Consider the following 13,708-nt stretch of genomic DNA (forward strand, 5'->3'; position numbering starts at 1 on the left):
CATTTATGCCAACATATCTGCTTAAATGAATGGCTGCCTTTTTCAGTATGCAATAGCGAAAATCCTGAAATAAAATCGGACGTAGGAAATCGAACATTGCTAAATAAGTGTTAACCAGAAAATACATTACCTATATAGAACATTAATTAAATGGTCAACTACTGCGACGGTTAGGCAAACGTCTTTGTTTACGGGTCGGCGTGTAGGACAAGCGCCATATATCGTGTGTGTGGTTTTTAAATCGTTTAAAAACTTGGAGGAAAAAAAAAGTGCGTAACTATCCGAGAAATGTGCTTGTAAGCCAACAACTTCAGTTGTTAGACTCTTTCCCACATGAAGGGAAAGTTTTCATGAAAACAACAAATGCTTACATCTATTCGGAATGAAATGCTAGTTGCTCATTATGAGATTAAATATGCTTTATACTTGCACTCATAGTAAAATAGCTCTTACGGATAAACCTTACACCTGAATGTCTTAAGACCAAGAAATCGATGCGAGAGGAAGTGCTGTCATTAAATTTTAACTTAAGTAAAAAACTGAATTGAATAGTTAAGTTATAAAAATGTTTCAAGAAAATTTATTTAATCAAGGGTGAAAACCAATTTTTACTAAAGTAATGAGAATGTTGCATATACTTTTTCACACAAGCAAGATTTGGTTAGTGTCATTGTATATTTATCAGTAACATAGTGACTTGTATAGGATATCACTTTCATGCAGAAATGCATTAAACGATTCTAGATGTGCAAAGAGCTGGAATATCAACCATGTTCTGTGGTGATTTGCTGCTATCCGGTCAGGAGGAAGTCCTAGAAGCAGGTAGCGATTAACTGGGTCGGTTTTAAGATGACATTTACGACGGTAGTAGTTATACAGACGGCTATTGTCACACGGATGATTGACTTTACATATTTGCATATTTGGGGCGGGGCTTAATATAGTTATGAAACTATAAAAATATGAAAATAAGCTGACTCCCCGCTTCATTTTATTAACAGCAGAATCAAAACTAATATTAAACACTTCTTTCCTGCATAGCCATAACTAAACAATGTAAGATATTCACTCCCCCGCTCTAAGTTATAAACTCGACACACCACTTCATTTTATAAACTAATAGTAAGAAAATAAATATATACAATTATCTAGCCGAACCGAAGTTAAGATCATTTTATAAAAACTAATCAAAAGTAAGAAAATACTTTGCCACATCTATGTTCAACTTTCTAAAAATATTCACTCCTTATGCCTGCGCGCCTTTTTAAATTTCAGATTCAAAACAATTAAGCTAAGACTAGGCTTCAATTACCTTCCCAAAGGAAGACACCAAATCTGCTTTAACAATATGATCAATCGGAACCTCTCGTTACACTTTAATTACCATGCCGTAACAAGGCAGCGCCTAGAATTCAGCGCCTTTGTTTTCATGATGATCTAAAATGCTTACCTTTTGTGTTATGCCTCAGCAATAAGACACCCAGACGTTGCAACAATTCTATCCCGCCAGGAAGTCGGCGCTTTTCTGTTTTCAACCTAATCAGTTAAGTCTTAATCTAATTTGAGCGTGTTAGTGTTTTTTTTTTTGTGTTTTTTTTTTTTTTATCAGTTTTAACAATACTTCTCACACCTAAATCAAAGTAAGAATTTTAGTAAAAATCAGAAGTGTATTTTCTTAACACGCTTTTCAGCACTGGCTCTGCGAACTTAATAACACTATTTTTAAAAAGCGATTAAATGTCACTTTTTACATTCTTATGGCCTAAGAACAAAGTTATTAAATGAAATATTTTCCACTAGCAACTCTTATATTCACAATGATCTTTAAAAAGGGGTCTCAAGTCTATGGTACTTGATAAATTTGTTCTGAGTTAATCGGGTAAATGTCAAATTGACCTCATTTCACATTTACAGTATATCAGCTTTAAAATACACGGGGCGTTTAGGGCAACGGTCTCTCGGTAAAACATAACGGTGCTATTGCACAGATGTGAACCTTCTAGCAGTGAGTGTCTGAATGAGGCTTATTTCCTGCTACAATGGTCCCCCGCCCCTTAGAGGAGGAACATCAACAACTTGGCACCTATGAGCTTTCTCCCAAACGTCCCGACTGTCTTTTTTGAGAATAAAAATCCTGCCTCAAAGTCCCCAGAAACCCGCGAGTACTATCAACTGAGGGTTTGGATGTGTGGAAGAAAATTAAGGCGTTGGGGGTTAAATATGTACACTTTTTTTTTTTTTTTTTTTTTTTTTTTTTTTAACAGAATACTCGATGCTCCCAAGAGTGGTTATTCTTCCAAAGGTTCCCGTCGGCCTCTAGAATCGGACAGTCTATTATTGAACATCTTTCACGCATCCCGGTAAGTTGAACTAATTGTGAGTGCGGCGCAAATGTTTATTTTTAAAAAGAACTTAGTCTTGTTTGGTTTTTTTTGTTTTTTTTCTTCAGAACCCGCCTCTCCTCCAGGCTTACGGACTCGATACAAACGGTGGTGAACCCCCGAGTATCCATCACCTGGACTTCTCACCCAAATCGGCGAACCTGAAAGATTTGATCCCACTAAGGCTGCTGCAATTGAATGAGTGCTCTTGGATTTTCAAAACTTATTCCTTTTCTCCATATTTACATGAAAAGATTTTATTGTATGCTATTTTAGAAAACTTTTCCCCCAAATGACTGGCAAAAGGTGTGCAAGTGAGGACTTGGACAAAATGCTGGGTTATTGCAGGTTCTGGTGAATGAACTTATTCTATTTGGGCCCCCAAAAATGCCTACTCCACCACCCCGATATTTTAATGAATTGGAATATATTAATTGGCAAAATCAATTCATGTTCCAACTGAATAATATAATGGCAACCATGAGTTCCTTCAACTGTTACCAACTCCCATTGCCTGACCAGCTTGACAGCCTTTTAGAAACCCTGCCTCCAGTAGCCACCCTGATGAAATGCAAACATTAAATAACTTGTTAGAAAAGGTTTGGCGGTCTTTGAACGAAAATGTGAATGTTCAAACCGGTCATGGTTTAACAAACAGTGTGGGTTCTGTAAAGGCTCAGCCTTTTGGGCTGCCCACCCAGAACCCTGCCCCCTCTCTCAGTATGGCCACATCAGGCTCGGCTACCCCTTTGGTGACATCGGTTTCAGTTATGCCATTTGTAACTTCTGCTCCTGTCTGTTACTTCAGCTATAGCTAACCCTTCTGGGCCCTCTGCTTCAGCACCAGTTGCTGGCACCTTTTCAGTCTCCCCTCTGCCCCTTCTGTTCAGCTATAGCTATCCCTTCTGTTCCCTCAGGGTACTGAAGCAGATGGCAAGACTGAAGCCCTCTTCCCCCTCTACTTCTGTTTCGCACCCTGTAGCTACTGCTTCAGTCTTTCCCCCTGCTTCAATCCTACCAACTGCTTCAGTCTCCTCTGCTTCAATCTTGCCCCCTGCTCCAGTCTTGCTCTGTTTCTGTCCTTTCTACACCCTCTGCTTCAGTCTCGCACCCTGTAGCTACTGCTTCAATCCTGCCAGCTGTTGCCAAGCTGTCTGCTTCAGTAACCCCCTCTGCTTCAATCATGCCCTCTGTTTCAGTCACTGCTTCCTCAGCCCCTATTGCACAGCCATTTTGTGGTTACCCCTTCAGTTGCGCCAGTTATGTCCTGTGGTATCTAAACCCTCGCCCTCTCTACTTCAGGTGAAATGGGCAGGGCCGGGCCCTCTGCTGTCTCTAGTGATGGTGGTTGGGGAATTTTTTTTCAGCAGCTCGACAGACCTGCTTTTAATCACACTGAAATAAGACACCCTTTAAATTTCGCCGACGCCTATGAACTAGTCTTACGAGGAGGTGTTTAACAGTATTCATGAGATGCTGCACAGAATTCTGGGTAGTTTTTCAGGTACTTTAAATCCGCAAGATGTTGTACAGTTAGAGTTGCATGCCGATTCCTTACCTATAAGCGTGTTAATACAGCTGACTGGCTCTAATATTGTAGAAGATTTTCTTCAGAGTCATGCGAGTGTGCTTGCGGATAAGTCTCGGATGCTAGTCACACATTGTTCGGTCACCTAGCGGGGGCGCTCATGGCACTCGCAAGGTATCGTCTCTAATCAATCATGAAATAGTTAGAAAGGAAGGCATTTAATTATTTCTTATTGGAATCTGCTCTGTTTTGCCTTTTGTCTGCTTAGCCTAATGGAGGACCGGTACATGCAAAACCCGCAGTTATGCAGGCGTGAAGCGTATAACCTTCAGAGCAGGGCTGGATTATCGGAGCATGAAAGTGTCCTGTGCAGACCTTCATAAATTTGAAAACTTGCTGGATTTTAAAATTGTTGTCTGGTACAGGTGCCTGAGATTTTGAAAGCGCCAGAGGTAGAAACTCCAAAACCTATTTTTACATGATAACCATTACTACGGAATCTTGAATTTTTAAAGGGGTTTCTGGGGGTGAAATCCATGTGTGACTACTGTTACATAAGCTACCACTCAATCCTTAGCCATCGTTGTGAAGGCCACTGCACTATCTGTTTCTCCCCAGATTGCTGGCCGATCCCTGAAGAACTTGTCAAGTGTGGTGATTGCAACTGTTACCACCGGTCCCAATTTTTTTATTCAGCATATGATTCCTAAATTTAACGACAAGACCAATGATATGGAAGCAGCCTGTGCCACTGCAAAAATGTGTCCCCTGCGTTACAAAACTTACACAGTGAATGCCGTCTCAAAACCCCATAAATGTCAGCCCAAGGAATGCTGTTTGTAAAGCAAAAATTGAAAATGATGCAGAAAACCATCCGTGCTTTATAGGAACCTTGCAGTCTGAGGATCGTTGTGAGAAATAAGTGTATTATGATTTTGAAAGTTGGCAAGAAACGGGTGTACACATTCCTAATTACATATACACTAAGTTCTTGCGGGGTAAATCCTGGTTCTGGGCGGGTGAAGATTGTGTATGCCAGTTCTTTGCCAGATACCGTCATCCCAAGTATCAAGGCTATAGCTTCATAGCTCATAATTCAAAAGGTTATGATGGGTACTTTTTTTAATGAAGTATTTGCTTGAAAATGGTGTGAACCCTCATGTTACTAAAGTAAATAAGCTGATGTGTTTCACAGATGATGGTTATCAGTTACGTTTTATAGATTCTTTGAATTAACAATGAAATTAAGTGCCATGCTTAACCTTTTGCGGCTTCAAATCCCATGGCTTTATTTTCCCCCATTTCTTCAATACGGCTGAAAATCCGAATTCTATCAGCCCCTACCCTGAGCCTGAATGCTACGGTGGCCAGAGCATGATGACCAAAGAAAAACTTGCCTCGTACGATGGTGTCAAGCATGGCGTTTTTAATTTTAGAGGAGATGGCTTTTTATTGTAAAAATTACATTGAAATTCTTAGAACAGCATGTATTAAATTCAGAGACGAGGTCATCAAAATTGGCAATATGGACCCGTTTCAATGCATGACCCTGGCATCTCTATGTATGGCCATGTACAGGCAAAACTGTATGCCCCCAAAGTCTCTGTATAATTCCTTCTGACCATTACAATAGTAGTCAGAAAAATTTATTCGAATGCATCTATTCAATGGTTATCGTATCTGTGAAACAGAAAAATTGAACATTCGACACGCTCTAAACCCTTGGAAGTAAAGAAGGGTTCCTTTTATTTTGATGACTATGCCATAGTTAAAGGTATTCTGACTGCCTTTGATTTTGCGGATTGTTTTTATCACAGCTGTCCAGAATGTTATGATTTAAACAGTACCCATCCTTTTAACTGGCATGACTTGTGTGGTTATGTACCAAAAGTTTATGCGAAAATTGGAAATAAGACAAAATGTAATCTAGATGTGCATGTGCTCTGGGAGCATGACTGGGAGACGAGGGAAAAAACAAGACCTCAGGTTACAATCTTTCTTAAAACACTGCGATTTTCCCCCCAACGTATGCAACCGAGGGACTTGTTCGGTGGCCATACCAACACCATAAAATTGTACCACAAGGCAGTGGGCACCAAACAGATTCACTATTATGATTTCACTAGCTTGTACCAATTTGTGAATAAAACAAATGTACCCGGTCGGTCATCCCACTATCATTTTTTTTAAGCAGTGTGCCGATCGCGGGCAGTATTTTGGCTTAAAGCCACCGTCCAGCCTCCACCTGGTCTTAATTTTCCAGTCCTGCCTCTCAGGTTTTGCAGGAAATTAATGTTCACCCTCTGTCGCACCTGTGCGGAGAGACACTGAAAATTTTTTTTTGAGAAATTTAGTTTTTGCATGAAATTTATTCATGTAAATCCACTTCTATATAATTACATTATCTACCAATAGTCCTAAAAAACAATCGGCTCATTTATTTTGAGTAGATTTTACTATAATTTTGCCTTACTGCAACTAGTTATGCATGTTCATTTTACTTAAACACTTTTCTGGAGAACATTTAAGTAAAATGAACTCAATCTGTGTTTTAATGTTAGTAATTACTAAAATGTTTTTGAGTAAACTGGTGTATAAAATAAAAATATAGTATTAATATATTTGAGTTGTTAAACTTTGAAAGTCAATTTTAGGACAGAAACAATAGAAACTAAGATTTAAAACAAAGCTTTAAGTAACTTTATTGTAAATGAAAAGTATACAACAATGTTGCTTTGCCAGAATGTTGACACATGAAACTGCACATTTGAAGAATCTCAAAGTACAACTTTACAACAGAACAAAATCCTCACTTTAAGAGTATTACAGAAATACTTTACAGGATGAGAACAGACACTATAGATTTGCACATATCATGTTTAGGGGGTAGCCTTTTAGCATAGATTTGCCTTAGTATAGTTTTTGCACAAATTCAGAGTAGCATTTTAGCTCTTTGGGATACTGCGAGTTAAATGCATAAATCATCCCTAACATCAATGCACAGGCTCTTGCTACAGCGTTCAGATTGTCCAGAATGATGACCCAGTCGATAATTCCAACATCTGCATAGACTCCAATGTCTCCACCTTGATGACCTAGATGCCCATGGTAGTCCTCTGCTGGCCTCTTAAGATGCCATCTCCTTGGACATCCTGTATATTGTAACATTTTCGAATTAAATTATATTTTTGCCATTTAAAGTTTGGTATTTCATAAAGTTGTCCCTTTTGAAATGGACCACTTGACTTTCAAATGATGATTATTGTAGCCACTACTCACCTTCAGCTGCTGCCTATACCTAAATAGATAAAATATAAATCACAAACACCCTTCACAGTCAAGAATTTAGACCAATGAACTTACCAGAGATGTTTGAGAAAGAAATGAGTCCTGTTCCACTCCAACAACAACAACAGATTGAAAACTAGTAAAACCTACAAGATAAAAGTGGGTTTCGGTGCCAGGGCAAGTGGATGGACTGGTAACAAGCACCAGCTATTGTTTAGTAATCTGTAAGGTTTCTAAGTATAAAATTTATATTTGTTTCTTTATCTAAACTTGGCTTTCCAGACAGAAATTACATATAATGAAAATTAAAGTAAGGTTAAAACTGCACAGAAGAGGCTACAGCCAGGGCGAACTCTGATTTAAAGTAACAAGTTTAATCCATTATATTTACCTTGACTGGTGCATAAAGAGCTGGATGATAATCATTGGGAATTAGACATATTAAGGTCACATAGTTTTCTACATTTTTCCAAACTGGATATCTTTACTAACCCTATCATTTACAGATACCCAAAAGATTTTCATGCTCGGTTTTTAAGGTTCTTGTTTGTACAGTATATACAAAGCTGACATTACATTTTATTTTACAGCACATTTGCTGTACATCTCCAGTAGTCCCCGCGTCAGCAGTGTTAATGGAGCTCACCTAAACTACTGTGGAGCTAACAAGTGATGTGTGCGACTGTACTTACAGCTCTGACTCTGCTCAAGAATCGTCACGGTCCATTCCGATGCCTGCAGGACTCACTCGTGCAACCAGCGAACATCCCGTCTTGACAGGAGTTTTCCAGAGCAGCAAAAGGGCCCGTGCACTGACTTTCACTGTAGCTTCTACATCTGCTACGTTTTGAAAGAGCATGATTTTTTTAATCGTGATAGTGTAAACGACCTAGTAATTAATCTTAACATCCATGAGCTGTGATGAGTTAAAGAACCGCACTAGTTTGTTAGCAATGCATACCTCTGCCAAAGTCGGGGCCGCCAACATTTGATGTTATACACACGAAAATACAATATCCTATATCAATCTTTTATTAATGAAATTACAGTATTTGTTAAGGAACATTTGTGCAACTACGAATGTATTATATGATATATGCATTCTCAATAAAGCAAAGTCTAATAAAGTAATACAAAGATTTACTCACCAGGGACAAAGCAAACCGAAAATGCCAAATTCATTTGAAATGGGTGTACAGGGCTTTTCGCGGTTAAAAACACGTTACTTTACGGTAAAGACTAAACGCATGCGCGAGATGTCGGGTTTTTTTTTTTTTTTTTTTTTTTTTTTAAGATATTCAAGTTTGATGAAAACATAGAAATGATTTGAAACAACCTATTGTCAATTATAAAAAATGCATTACATTAATCTCCCAACATAATCATTTTTTTTCAGTGCAGAAGCTCCGACTGTAGACTGTCATCACACAGAGGATGAGAGAGCTTTAACTGGGACTTGGTGCAGTGTGGAAATAGCATAGCCCATTGACAAAGGTTATAACGTTTCAAAAGTATACAAGACTTTGCATTACCCCGAACATACTTCTGAGTTTTTCTTAGACTATATCAGGCTTTATCTGAAAGGCAAGCATGAGGCATTGGGTTATCCAGCCTGGTGTACAGATGAGGCTTACCAAGACCGTTTATATTTCTGATTTATTATCGGAAGCAAGGTGTACAATTGGACCGCGATAACATCACCGTAAATCCAGCCAAGAGACAGATTTCATAGTTTTTAAATTCTCTTTGGGGTAAATTTGGGCAAAAACCTCTCCATCTTCCTACTAGCTTAGTCAAGGATGGTGAGGAATTCTTGTAATATATTTTCTCCAAACAGTATAATGTTTCTTACTTTGAATTTATCAGCGATGATATTGCTCAAATACAATGGAAGTATGCCGATGAAAAGTATACCCTACCTGGTATCGTTGATGTTGTCATTGCTGCTTTCACCATGGCCTATGCCTGGTTAGACTTGTATGATTTACTGGACAGTCTGGGGTGGGGGGTGAGGGTGTTGTACCACGCCATTTTTACTTCTCAGCCTGGTCAGTACAATCCTCCTCTGGGTGACTATTTAGGAGAGCTCACCACTGAGTTAAATCCTGGTGATTTTATATCCCCGAATTTGCTTCAGGCGGTCCAAAGACGTACGGGTATAAAACAGCACAAGGCAAAACATGTATGAAGGTAAAAGGTATCACCATCAGTCACGAAACCAGTAAAATTGTAAACCTCGAGTCACTAACCAATCTAGTTCAGAATTTTTTGACCTCTCCTAAAGCCCCTCCACAAGAGTTACTGGATCACGGTAAGCAAATCCGTCGAAATAAACGTTTCACTTTAGAAAACGGACCACTCAGGAAGAAATTCAGAGTGGTGTATAACGAGGGTTCTCCTAAAAGATTACAACACCAGAGCTTATGGCTACTAAAAGAGATTTTGACGCACGCCTTCAACACCCCTTCGCTAAAATTATCTCTGGTCCCTCGTGTTCCGGTAAATCCAATTATGTGAAAAAATTATTGGAACATTCCAACCACGTTGTGTCTCAACCTTTTCAAAATTTTATAATTTGGTTTTATAGTTGCTGGAAGAAAATGTACGGTGAGCTATCGGCTAAATTTCAGCAGTTAAAATTTATTGAGGGGCTCCCAAAGTCTTTATGCGACGATGAACTTCTCCCTCCTGAGAAAATAAATTTGGTCATTTATAGATGATCTGATGGAATCGGCTTCCGAAAGCCAGGCACTAGAAAAAGCTTACACAAAATATACTCGTCAGCGGAATCTGTCTATCATTTACTTGGTTCAAAATTTTATTCTTTCAAGGAAAGAAAAGCCAAACGATTAATCTTAACGCCAATTATATTACTCTTTTTTTAAAAACCCCAGGGACAAATTGCAGATTACTACCTTGGCCCGCCAAATGTATTTGGGGTGTGTTAAGTTCTTTTTGGAAGCTTTCGAAGATGCTACAAAACTGCCGTACGGCTATCTCCTAGTGGATTTAAAGGCACGGACCCACGACGAACTGCGCTTAACAGGTCTGTCGTGTACACTATGAAAAGATAAGCTGTTCGGAGTCAGATACATATTCTATCAGCATGTTGGCCAGAATAAGCAGAAACCTCCAGGCCTTACTCCGTTGTTCTTGTTGCTGCCGTAAAATTCTTTTAAACGCCTCTTTTTCAACAAGAGTGCTAACCTGAATGATCTCTCGAGCGCCACAGGAACTGGACATAGAAATGAGAAATGTTCTGCAACACGGTGATATAGGGGCTGACGAGAAGGTGAAGCTTTACACTTCTATCTTGCAGAGATATCTGACGCTAGTTAAAAAGGCCGATAAAGAAACTAGCAGTCTGACGCTCGTCTTACCAAAAGAAGAAAATGTCGAGGGGGACGTTAGAACAGTCAAGGTTTCTGAGGACAATGTTTGGCAAGAGGTTTTGAGAAGCGCGCCTATAAAAGCAAAGAAAAATGTTGAATTTGTTTTACATAAAATGTCCGTTGATCTCCATCACGCGTTTTGGAATAATCATGGAGAGCTGCTGTTAGAAGGTAAACCTTTGGTCGGATCCAACAGGGTGGATTTGGTCCGTAATCTGACCGCTTCTCATACAATACCTGAGCATAGGAGACCGCGTGGGTGGAAGGAATTTGTAAACGCCATGGCCGGTTTGAACATTCCATTTTCTGTCGTACCTAATGATGAAACGAGAACACCTTCAGGTTTAAGCCAGCCGCCGTCCCCCTCCCTGCTCATCAAACAGAAGTTGGCCCCTACCGACGGAAACCGAGGAAAAAAAAGACTCGAATGGTTCGCTTATTAATTTGTTTCTCATTCGACTGTCGTCATCCTTTAACCGTCTATTGAAACATTTATAGGTCTCTGATCTTTGCACGCAGGGGTGCTGATAAAAACAGAGTCCCGGTGAAGGAAGCCAGGAACGAACAAATTTAGAGACCATAGCGTCATTATTGTTCACGTCTTCAGAATACTTTTTTTTTTATTAAAGAGGTGTACAGGAGACCTTTTCCTCTCTGATGAAGATCGAAGAGGCAGTGTTGACTGCATTTGGCCGAGAACCAACTTTGAACCTGCCTGTTGTTCATGATTTGTTTAGTTTTTGCGTAAGAAATGGTAAAAATTTAAAAATTTTTAAATGCCTTTCAGACAGCCTTGGGGTCACACCCTCCTAACCCATTAACAGCTGTGTTTGGTGTTCTTCCAGACGGACTTGAAGTGGAGAAGGACAAGCAAACGGTGATTGCATTCACTACACTTTTGGCACGCAGACTTATTCTGTTAAATTGGAAGAATCCTAACTCTGATAAGTCAGTGGGAAACCGATGTTCTATTTTATGTGAAATTGGAAAAAATCAAATTCGCAGAGGATCTGTACAAAATTTTTTCAAAACCTGGCAGGATTTAATCAGTATTATTTTAGAATAAGAGAAATAACTATTACCGCATTTAATTCCCTTCTCCATCTCTTATTTACATATATATATAATATATTTCTCCCTTTCTTTTGTTTGTTGTTGCCTTATTAAAAAGCCCTAAGCAATTCTCCTTCGGCAAAGCTCTCCTTCTCGGGGGTGGGGTTTGATTTGTCTTTAATTTGTTGGGTTATAAATTGATCTATTTGTATGGAATGATTACAATGAAAATTAATAAAATCAAAATAAAACTAAAAATGGTAAATGTCATTCGGGAAGTAGATAAAGTCCGGAGGATTTCCATAAGAATCAAAAAAACTCCATTTCCGTCTTCTGTGAGGTAAATCCCCAGCCAGTGTTTTCCGGGTGGGGTTTGATGGCGAGTATTCACTACAAACGTGGCCGGCACACCGTTATTTTTTTGTTATTAGAACACTCTAGACGAGAACGGGCCATTCAACTCAACAAAGCTCGCCAGTCCTGTCCACTTATTTCTTCCAAAAAAAGGACCTGGCAGCACTAGAAAAGGTGCAGAGAAGAGCAACTGGGCTGATTCAGGGCTACAGGGGATGAACAAAGAGGAATGACAGAAGGGGCTGAGCCTTAAGGAGATTAAGTGGAGACCTGACTGAAGTGTTTAAAATGATGAAGGGAATGAGTGCAGTGGATCGAGACGGTGACTTTAAAATGAGTTCATCAAGAACACAGGGGCACAGCTGGAAACTTGTGAAGGGGAAATTTCACACAAACGTTTAGAAAGTTTGGGCGGCACGGTGGCGCAGTTGGGAGACCTGGGGACCTGGGTTCGCTTCCCGGGTCCTCCCTGCATGGAGTTTGCATGTTCTCCCCGTGTCTGCGTGGGTTTCCTCCCACAGTCCAAAGACATGCAGGTTAGGTGGATTGGCAATTCTAAATTGGCCCTAGTGTGTGTTTGGTGTGTGGGTGTGTTTGTGTGTGTCAATGCGGTGGGTTGGCACCCTGCCCGGGATTGGTTCCTGCCTTGTGCCCTGTGTTGGCTGGGATGGGCTCTAGCAGACCCCCGTGACCCTGTGTTTGGATTCAGCGGGTTGGAAAATGGATGGATGGCATTTAGAATGTTTTTATTTTCACAAAGAACGATAGACACTTGGAATAAGAGACCAACTAGTGTGGTAGACGGTAAGACTTTAGGGACTTGATCACATGCCAGCACACCGTGGAAATATCTTTCAATGTAGGGGTTTTGGGACAGTAGTTCTGTTTAATTGTTTTGTATTCATGGTGTTTATTAGTAGTCATACAGAACATTATAGCAATTAGACCTATGCGATGGCAAGAAGTTTCTGTGCTGTTTGGGCTCATAGAGATATTTGGCTTCCTTGCTGTGTCCTTGGTTTCTCTGTAGATCTTCATCTACTTTGTTGCTGCTGCCTACTATCCCTCTGCAGCAGACCCCTGTTATCAGAGCTGCCCTGCACGAAGTTAATAGTTTATGCCAGTTGGGTTTGGCTGTGGTGTCTGGTTGTAGAACATGGCATCACTGTTACTAATGCAGTGCCTTGTATTTGAAGCTATACCCAGAGGGAGTGGTATGGAGACATTTTGCCCCATGGACATTGGGTGGAAAAATCTGGTTGGCTGCCTTGTAAGGGGGCTTGGCGTGTGTTAAATTAAGCCAACCCCTTTGTCTTCAGGATCTGGCAGAGTTACAGACAAGTTGGCACAAATTGGTCCCTCCAGGCAGAATGTGCTCCTTCACAGTGGTCATGGAGGCTAACCAGGTGCAAACATCCAAACTGGAGCAGAAAGGTAACCATCTTGATCCTCCTACTGGAGTTCTGCTCGTGCGTTTGACTGATCCTTTTCTCTTCATCCTTCACTGTATGGCTTGGAGAGTAAATGTCCTTTGTCTTCCTCCCACAGCCCTTCTTCCCACTGGATACCTGGTGCTGGGAGCTGCAGCTGCCATGTTGATGGTGGTCTTGGTTTTGGCTGTAGTTGCTGTGAGAAGGTTGAACAGGCAGAAAGTGAATCTGAAATTTTAATGAAGGCTCTTTATTTCATGAATGGTTGGAATCTTGTCTTGC

At 40.2% G+C, this 13,708-nt stretch overlaps 1 protein-coding gene and 1 long non-coding RNA gene across 10 annotated transcripts in view; both read left to right on the plus strand.

Moving 5' to 3' along the window:
* Window positions 1-13,708, plus strand: part of LOC127527745 (zona pellucida sperm-binding protein 4-like) — a 64,325-nt gene that overhangs the window by 24,712 nt on the left and 25,905 nt on the right. The gene's annotated exons all lie outside the window — the stretch shown is intronic.
* On the plus strand, window positions 13,322-13,666 carry LOC114641577 (uncharacterized). The gene is made up of 2 exons (XR_003714357.2): window positions 13,322-13,430; window positions 13,545-13,666. It is a non-coding gene; the product is annotated as an uncharacterized LOC114641577 (long non-coding RNA).

This window comes from Erpetoichthys calabaricus, chromosome 5 (assembly GCF_900747795.2).
Source record: "Erpetoichthys calabaricus chromosome 5, fErpCal1.3, whole genome shotgun sequence".
Classification (NCBI taxonomy): Eukaryota; Metazoa; Chordata; class Cladistia; order Polypteriformes; family Polypteridae; genus Erpetoichthys; species Erpetoichthys calabaricus.